Source organism: Mauremys mutica, chromosome 2 (assembly GCF_020497125.1).
Source record: "Mauremys mutica isolate MM-2020 ecotype Southern chromosome 2, ASM2049712v1, whole genome shotgun sequence".
Classification (NCBI taxonomy): Eukaryota; Metazoa; Chordata; order Testudines; family Geoemydidae; genus Mauremys; species Mauremys mutica.
This window is the reverse complement of record NC_059073.1, coordinates 299,980,783-299,989,862: the sequence shown is the minus strand read 5'-3', so window position 1 is coordinate 299,989,862 and position 9,080 is coordinate 299,980,783. Positions and strand designations below refer to the sequence as shown.

The following is a 9,080-nucleotide window of genomic DNA, read 5'->3' as shown; positions in this document are numbered from 1 at the left end:
CCCAGTATGGCCATTCTATTGTTCTTATGTTATGTTCTTATGAAGATATGCAGTATCCGGAAAAAAAACAGATTTTTTGGAGATGTAATATTCCTTATCGGATCTTGGGTAGTTGTGGGGGGTTTGTTTGTTTGTGTTTGTGAGTGAGTGAGTGAGACATAAGTACTTACTGCACAGTACTTAACATTATTGTATTCAGTCCCAGAGGCCCCAGTTGGGATTTGGACTCCATTGTGCTCAACACTGTACAAACACATAGTAAAAGACAATTCCTGCACCTCTGGATTTACAATCTGAGTCAGGCAATCTACTGAACTAAACTGAAAGAACATACACAGCTTCAGTGGATGTCCCACACTTAAATCTGAGCACCAAAGTTAGCCATAAAGCAGCCCCTGTTCTGTCAGTGTTTGCATTGCATAGGAGGCCTTGATTACCTGCAGAGTACAGCAATACTGTGAGCAGGGTAGCAATGGAGCATCTAGCGTACATACTTCAAACTGCTCGTTATCCACCCCTGGTTTTCAAGATGGAGCACAGGGATTTGTGTGTGCACAGCCTCTCAGAATGGTTAATGATCTTACTGAGTTAGGAAAATAAAAATTGCTCCCGTGTTATGACACAACTTGAAATCAAAGCTTATGAAGGCTGCAACATTTAAATATAGCTGGGTTTGATCCTATCAAAGAGCACTGCCAGCTTCCGCATATTCAGTATCACATTAGTTCTGTTACTGCTATTACTTATTTATCACAAACATGTTTTGACACATGAGAACTGAGGCTAAAATTCTGCATTTGATGGAAGTCTTAGTGGCTCTATCAGCTATTGTTCAATGGAATAATGACAGAGGGGAGTCAATAGTAAGTATTGTACTCTTATGTTTGGCTATGGCAGAATACCATTCTTAGCATGTGAAATACAACCCCAATGTAAACACACAAAAAGAGAGAGGCTGGTTTGAAGCATGAACACATGCAAAGACCCCGTTTTTTTTAGATGCAGACTGTGTGTATATGTGTAGGTAATACTAGCAAAGAGATTTCATGGAGCTGAGGAAAGGAACATAAGGAACTTTGAGTAAAGTACCGTAAGTCAGTTTTGCAGAGATTTGCGCCAGGTGGCAGTAAGTATTTTGAGGGTTGTCTAGTGGTGATTTAGCCTCATTCGTTCATCTTATGGTGCACATGTGGATTTGACTTGCCTTCCACATATGCAGTAGTGAAAAATTAACTATGGAGTAATAACAATGAAAATGTATCAGCCACTCTTTGCTGAACTCGGGTTTTTAGGTGAATTTTACACATGTTGTAAATTCTCTTAAATTAGGTGATTCAGGAGACAGGTAATTGAATATGGAGCCTTTAAGTCACTAGTATGAATTTGCTCCTAACTGGTAGAAAATAAAAAATAAAGTGTTGCTTTATGAGATAACCTCATGGGCTCTGTGTCCTATAAAACAGGTGGAAACATCACAAGTTGCCATTATAAATGGTATGAGTTAGTACTCTTCCTGCCTGAAAGAATTTCGTTGCTGCAAGTGTTCTGATCTGAAATCATAATCCTGTTTGTGACATGACAATGAGTTGCTAGGGACTTTGATTTTATTATGCAAGAGATCATCCAAACCATTGCTAATGGAAATACTCTGTATTTCTGGAAATGGAGATCTTGGCTAACAATGGCTTCAGTTTTGGCACAACAGTATTTTAACTTCAGAAGTTCATTTTTTACGATCATGTAGTGGTTTCTAGTCTCATGGCACTTTGATACCAGAGCTGTTAGTGCAGTAGAAATAGAGAGCTACATAGTAGCTTTAAAAAAAAAGCACAAAAAAATTAAAAGCTGAACTCTCTACATTGAAGATCCGTTCAGTGGTGTGTAGCGTACATACACTACACTTACCCCTAGCACAGGTCTGAACAGCCGTGTAGATGGGGAGGCACTACTAAACAGACTAGAGTAAAGACACTCCTGAAGCCTGTGAGTATGTATCCATGTATATAGTCACATGGCTCTCTACTTACCCAAGCAGTGCCGCCCTGTCTGTACTGCTGTTTTTAGCAGCATAGTGTCCCTCTGCCTGAGCTTTTCCTCATCATAGGGAGCTGCTGGAACGTTTCCTCATTGCAGGGGAAAAGTCCTGCAAAACAGGGAGCCCAAGGCTCCAGCTGCTCCCTATTGCAGGCATCGTTTCTTGCAGCAGGGAAAAGCTCTGGCAGCTCCCCATTGCTGGCCTGATGCAGGAGCCTTTCCCTGGGACAAGGAAAGGCTTCAGTAGCTCCCTTTGAGAGGGCAAGGCTCCAGCAGCAGGGAGGAGGCAGTGGGGAAAGACTCTGGCAGCTCCCCACTGCTGAGCCTTTCCTCTGTGCCTCACCCCTGCCAGAGCCTTTCACTGAGCACATGTAGTTACCCACTGCAGTATGGAGAGTGTAAGTATACATACAGTATATGCCGCTGCAAGAGGTGTGCAGCATGGATGTAGCCTGTGTACTTATGGCACACATTGTAGCTAGAGCTGACCATAGGGTGACCATTCCAAACACTTCAGTGGAACATGATATTTTGACAAATTTTCATTTAGCTGAAAATTTTTCAACCATCTCTAACTATGACTACAACTGAAAATTTTTTGGCAAATAGAAATTTTGACAAAAAATGCATTTTGGGGAGGCTGTGAAACTACTTCCAAATTTGACAAATAATTTGTTTTCAAATTTGGCCAATTTTTAAAACTAGAAAAAAAGGTGAAAAACACCAGAAAACAACCAAACTGACTTGAAAGCATGAAAAAACAGTTGTTCCAAATCAACCACAATGTTTTGATCAACTGAAAACAAATTGAAAAACTTTAAAAAAAATTAATCATTGTGAGTCAACCAAAAACATTTTGGCGTATTCTAAATAAATTTTTGGGTTTTTTGTTTCCATTCAAATCCATCCAGATTTTTTTTTTCTGAATGTTTCTGTTTGGACCATGAACTGAAAAATCGACTATTTGCTCAACTCTAATTGTGACACTTCTGTAAGTATTTAACACACTTTGCAAGCATTCTTAGGGAAACTCAGCTATTCCCATTTCAACAGAGGACTCTTGGATAAAGTGTTATCATAGGTTATCTCCTATTCTAGTTCTGTATTTTCTAACACCTTTCACGTTTCCTATAATTTTTCTAGATGAAAATGTAAGGCATTTCCAATCATAGCTTTCCTACCTACGAAGAGGATGAATGAAAACTCTGTCTTCTTGAATACCAGCTTCTTATTCTTTATGGTATTGAGATTGTAGATCCCTTTTTTACCCTCCCCTTTGGGATCCTAATACACCATTTTTCTCCCTGCCACTGTGAGCCAGGTAGGCGAAATTAGAACTACAGCCATTCCTTTAGTCAGATATCAGTAGGCAAAGAAGTCCTTCTATAAAAACTTTCTTCTGTTAGCAGCAAAATTTCTTCATATTTGCTTATGGAAAGCTCCATGCATAAACTAATTTGGAAAGTGTAAGATTATATGCTAATTCTAAAGCAATGAGACATCACTCTGAAAGCAAAAGGAGTGGTAACAGCCTGTATGGAGGGAGAAAACTGCATGCTTATTTCTTCAGTGAGTGAGGTAATATCTCTGATTGGGCTAACTTCTGTTGGTGGAAGAGACAAGCTTTCAAGCTTCACAGATTTCTTCACTTAAGACTCTATGGCTTGAGAAATAGAGACCTCCCCCCACCCCGCCACCACTAATTAAGATTGTGGGGGGAACATCAGTTAGATCTGTATTTAGTATTCAGCAGAGCCAGTAAACCCTGCAAGAAGATTAGCTAGATTCATGGACCTCTCTAGGGAAGTAGAAGAGGTAAGGAAGTGTGACAGTAATTAAATATGTACAGATGCTAGACAAGAATAACTATATCAAACACAAATGCTGTTGTTGAAATCGGCACCATTTTAATTTGGCTCAGGTTAAATTTTATGCATCTTGTATTTACCCTGTTTGTGGGTATTTTCCATGGAGTCTTAAATGTATAATTAATGTGAGGTTGAAGTGTGCATTACCCATGCTATTAAAATTTATCATGGCATTAGCTTTCAAAAATGACTTCCTTAACATGTTGTAGTTAATGCTGTAAAAATTAGTTTTTTTCATGACGAGCTCAATAATGTTAAATACTAATTTTTCTCAATATTATTTTATTAGTGCTTTTTAATTGCTATGGCAGATAAGCAGCACTGGCCATTATCTTGGCAAAACATTTCCATTAATAATGTCACATAATTTCTGACTGATATAGAATATTCCATCCTTATTAAGATCTTAATCATTTTAATTTGAAAAAGTCTAGCTTTTACAATGGAGAAGATCCAGCATGAACCCCTGATAGGTCTAGTCTGTTTGGCTTCCATGTCAGAACCTAAATATATGACAAAATTGAATCAAGTCCTTTTCCTTTGCAATGTGGGGCACAATGGAAAAAAAATCTCAGATCATTTCCAGATTAGATCAATAACAACATATTATGCGGTGCTTGGTAATTAGAAAATTAGATGGTTAAAAAATTAATACAATCTTGTTTCTCTTTACAAGCCACAAATATGGCCATATTGCCATCCAGAACTGTACTTTCAGTTAAATTGTATGTGAATATTTTTTGTACCACAAAGGTATGGTATAAAACACAATCATGTGTTTTAAATTAGTGATTATTGAAGAACTCCATTATTTAATGGAATATTATTAACTTTAATAAGATTTTAGAAAAAAAGAAAGCAGTTCTTATTCTACATATCATGCAACTTTAACTGTAGTTTTTGTTCTACCCAAAGCTGTAATACTGCAGCACTAGCTTTTGGATTAGATTTAGCAAGACAGCATTCTAATGACACTGGGGGTGTTTATAGCATTAAAGTAACTTACATAAAATGTCTAGATTTCTGAGAATGAATCATAGAGTTCAAGGCCAGAAGGGGCCATCAGATCATTTACTCTGTCCTCCACTAACAAGCCACTCACACTGTCCAGCACCCACACACTGAACCCAAAAACTGAAATTAGACTAAAATATTATAGACTAGACTACTGTATTATGTGCCACAGGTAGAGAGTAGAGGAACCAAAGTGACTTTAAGACAAGAGGACATTAATATTGTAGATTAGAGTGATTTTCTAAAATGTGTAACCTGGCAACATTATTTTATAGGTATATAATATCCTATTGGGTTCTGCAGTTATATTTGGATCATGCCTCTCTTGCATCAAAACACACTCAATTAAACATTGCAAAATTCAATGATCGGTAGCAGCATCACAAGAAGTGGTCATTCATTCATTCATGCCCGTCACCCCAATCGGGGTATGGGCCGCCAACCACAGATCTCCAGAGTCCTTTATCCTGGGCCATTCGCTCTAGCTGGTTCCAAGTATAGCCCATTTTTTTGCTATCAGCCTGAAGGTCACGTCGCCAGGTGTTTCTTGGACGGCCTCTTTTCCGCTTGCGTCCATCTTGTCTCGCTAATGCCTAGTAGGGTCAGGTTGTTGATCCTCATCTCTGCTGCAACCTGCACCATCTTTCCTGACTCGTACATGGTCCTCACGTTCCATGTGCCGATGGTAATCCTCCTGTTTGCAAGAAGGGTAATCGGCTTAGTGGCTTCCTCGCGGCTTTCACCACCCAGCGTCATGCGTCTTCGAGTTGAAGACCCTTCTTTTTCCAGGCTAAAAGTCTCTGTTATCTCTATTGTTGGCATTTCTGTAGCAAGTTGATTTTTTACGGGGTGGAGTTGCTAGCCCCACGCCCAACCCTCCTCCTTTACCCTGACTTGGGACAGGCAGATGGCCCCAAAGGACCTCTCTGGTGGAGTTACAAGAAGTGGTGGCTAAAGTTTATTCCAGCTTCCCTGTAATGAAGTATTTTCAGAACTGTTCCAGAAAAATTCAAATATCAATAATGGCTGCAAACAACTTCTGGGCCTTGAATTATCTTGAATTTATTCAATTCAGGACTGTCAGATGTTTGCATTATAACTTTCATAACATTAGAAATTAGAGATGGAAAAGAGGTAGTTCAGATCTAGTCCATTCCCAAAGCAGGATAGTTCCTTAAATCATAATCCCCATTGTTTTGTTCAGTGTCTGACTACAGAAGTATTAGACTAATGTAGGAAAAAGAATAGGTACAGAAAATGAACTACACAACATGAAGGTGAAGGGGCTGTGCAAGTTGATGGAAGTGGATGGGTTTAATTTTTATGCTCATGGTAAAAGATAACAAGAGTGTTATGAGGACCAGACAGAGAGTGTCTTAAATTATGTAAGAGTAACTTCTGTAGGTAAAATAAAGAATCATTGACAAGGATGTCTACCTATGTCTTCACGGGAGAAATGTAACTGCTGTGTGGGGTATCATGCTTGCAAGATTAAGGGGTTATAAGTGTGTGTTGGGGGGAATGGAGGGTCTCTCAAGCTCTGATAGGAAGGTGAGAGATTCTTCATTTGATCTCTTGTTTATACTTATTTAATGTTCTGTTGGGTTCTGAGATTATCAATCTTGGATCTGATTGGGAAGGTCAGGGGCGGCTTCAGGCACCAGCACGCCAAGTGCATGCTTAGAGCGGCAAGCCGCAGGGGACGCTCTGCCAGTCGCCATGAGGGCAGCAGGCAGGTTGCCTTCGGCAGCATGCCTGCGGAGTATCCACTGGTCCTGTGGCTTTGGCGGACCTCCTGCAGGCTGCCGCCGAATCCGTGGGACAGGGGACCTCCCACAGGCAAGCCGTCGAAGGCAGCCTGCCTGCCATGCTTGGGGCGGCAAAATACCTAGAGCCACCCCTGGGGAAGGTAAAAAGGGGAGAGAGAATGGATTGAATATTTTAAGAATTGAATAGCTTGTCCTTTTATTTACTGGCACTTGTGAGATTTGCTTTTATTGGGCTGGAGAAGGGGAAAGAGTTGTATCTGAGTGAGAAGAAGCTAAGACTAATGCATCAAACAGTAAAACACTGGAAAATGGGATTTGTGCAACAAAAAAAGCCAATTAATAGCTATTGTCTGCTAATCCTGGTGGAATAATTAGCAGAACAATAGTAGTTAAGATAATTTCCCACTTCTCGAGAATAATAGGATAAATGACTTGATATTTGTTTTAGAATGTCTTTTCTGTGGTGGTCTCATGCTGTTCCTCACAGGTTTTATGTTAATCCGGGATGCAGAAACTATGTGCAGATCAATAAAGGAAACTGCAGTTGAGAGAAAAATAAGGCACCAAATGGAAGTTGCACATGTTAGTATCACTAAATGTTGTTTTGCCATGATGTACATCCCTGGCTGGAATGATTAGTTGGGGATTGGTCCTGCTTTGAGCAGGGGGTTGGACTAAATGACCTCGTGAGGTCTTTTCCAACCCTGATATTCTATGGTTCTATGAATAGTTGGTGGTTTTGGCAAGAGTAACTAAAATGGGTGCTCTTTACCTTGCAGCCTTCCCCACTTTTTGTGTTTTGTTCTCGATAATTAGCTTAACCTACTAGCAATTCGTTTTCAAATGTTAAGAACAATCCGTTTCCCCTCAAACTTTTCAAAGTTGAGCCCCCTTCAGCAAATTGTAATCAATTGCATCCCTCTTTCTCTACATATATATATATATATATATATATATATACACATCTATAATACACACACAGACTTTACACATTTTAATTTATGCCATTTGGATATGTGCAGTAGTAGAATAGTCCCACATGGAGCAGGTCTTTCTATCATTATGCAACAACAAAAAATTATCAAACATATTCTTCATTGTCCCATGAAAATGGGGCACATGCTGCTTCATGGTTCTTAACTGATATCCCTGATCTCAGATTTATCCACAGAACAGCCAGTCCTTCACCTCTTTTGCTGAGACGGTGCCCACAGAACAGAACTAATAGGAGCAAAGTTACAGCACCATAGCCTATGATGACGTAACGCTGTACTGTAGATGAGCCTACCACAATGGAAGAACACCGCCGTAGGAACACCACCTCCCTGAGCAACAGTAGCTAGATGGACAGAAGCATTCTTCTGTCGTCCTAGTCGCATCTACACCAGAAGTTAGGTCGGCATAGCTGCAGCACTCAAAAGCGTGGATTTTTCTCACCCTTCAGCATCACAGCTATATGGACTAGGCCTGAGACTACCAAAAAGGGTGTCAATTGTAGGATGACTTCTGTGTTGTAAACATCTGTCCCCTTAGAAACTTGATGGTTAACACAAATTTATGTCATGTAACAGGTCACTAAGCAGATGGTTATAACCTGGTGTCATTATCAAACTGGATTTGAAGAATGTGGCCTTGATGATGTGAAAGATTCTGTATCCCATTTCTATATCACCCCTCTCATTTACTTCACTTAGACTGTACTCAGCTCAGCACATGAAATAAGGAAATAAAATTTAGCTTTCAAATTTAAATGTTTCCAGAAGGGATACTTAACTCACAAGGTCTTTCCACTCCACAGATGGAATCCACTTGCCAACAGCAGGAAAGGGAGGTGGTGGAAACAACAGAGAAGGAGAGGTTTACTTACCTTGTACAGTAGCTGGAGTTCTTTGAGATGTGTCTTCCTAGGTTGCTCCATGTGAGGGATGTGTGCACATCTGTGCACTCCTGACCATAGATTTTTGTCAGCAGTGTCTGTGGGTCTGTGCCTGTGCTCTAGATGCCCCAGCACTCCAGCACATGGGAGGGGTGGACCTCTGCCCCTGAAAAGGAAGTTCCTTGGGGAAGGCTGGAAGACTGCAGCAAGAAAGCTTAGTGCATGACTACTATTGTAGCCATGGAAATGTAGCTGTGTCAGTGGCATCAAGCAAGACCCGGAGAGATGTCTTAGCAACTATTTGGACTTCTGAAAATGAGGGTCTGAAATTGTTCTCTCTGAGCCTGATGCAGGTGTTCAGGCTGAGAACTTAGAATAGTTTGTAAAATTCTACTTCACCATCAGGACTTGATAATTAGCTACTCTGGATTGCAAAGATTCAGAGGAGTAGGTCTTGCAACCCAAAAGTCCAGTCTCTTTAGCTCTTTCCCTGATAGTGTTGAACAGAACCGATGTCTG

General features: G+C 40.3%; 1 long non-coding RNA gene across 1 annotated transcript; it reads left to right on the top strand.

The window, feature by feature from the left end:
* Positions 1-1,655: 1,655 nt before the first annotated feature.
* LOC123364994 lies at positions 1,656-8,450 on the top strand. The gene is made up of 4 exons (XR_006577392.1): positions 1,656-1,983; positions 2,946-3,025; positions 3,178-3,355; positions 7,845-8,450. It is a non-coding gene; the product is annotated as an uncharacterized LOC123364994 (long non-coding RNA).
* Positions 8,451-9,080: the final 630 nt, after the last annotated feature.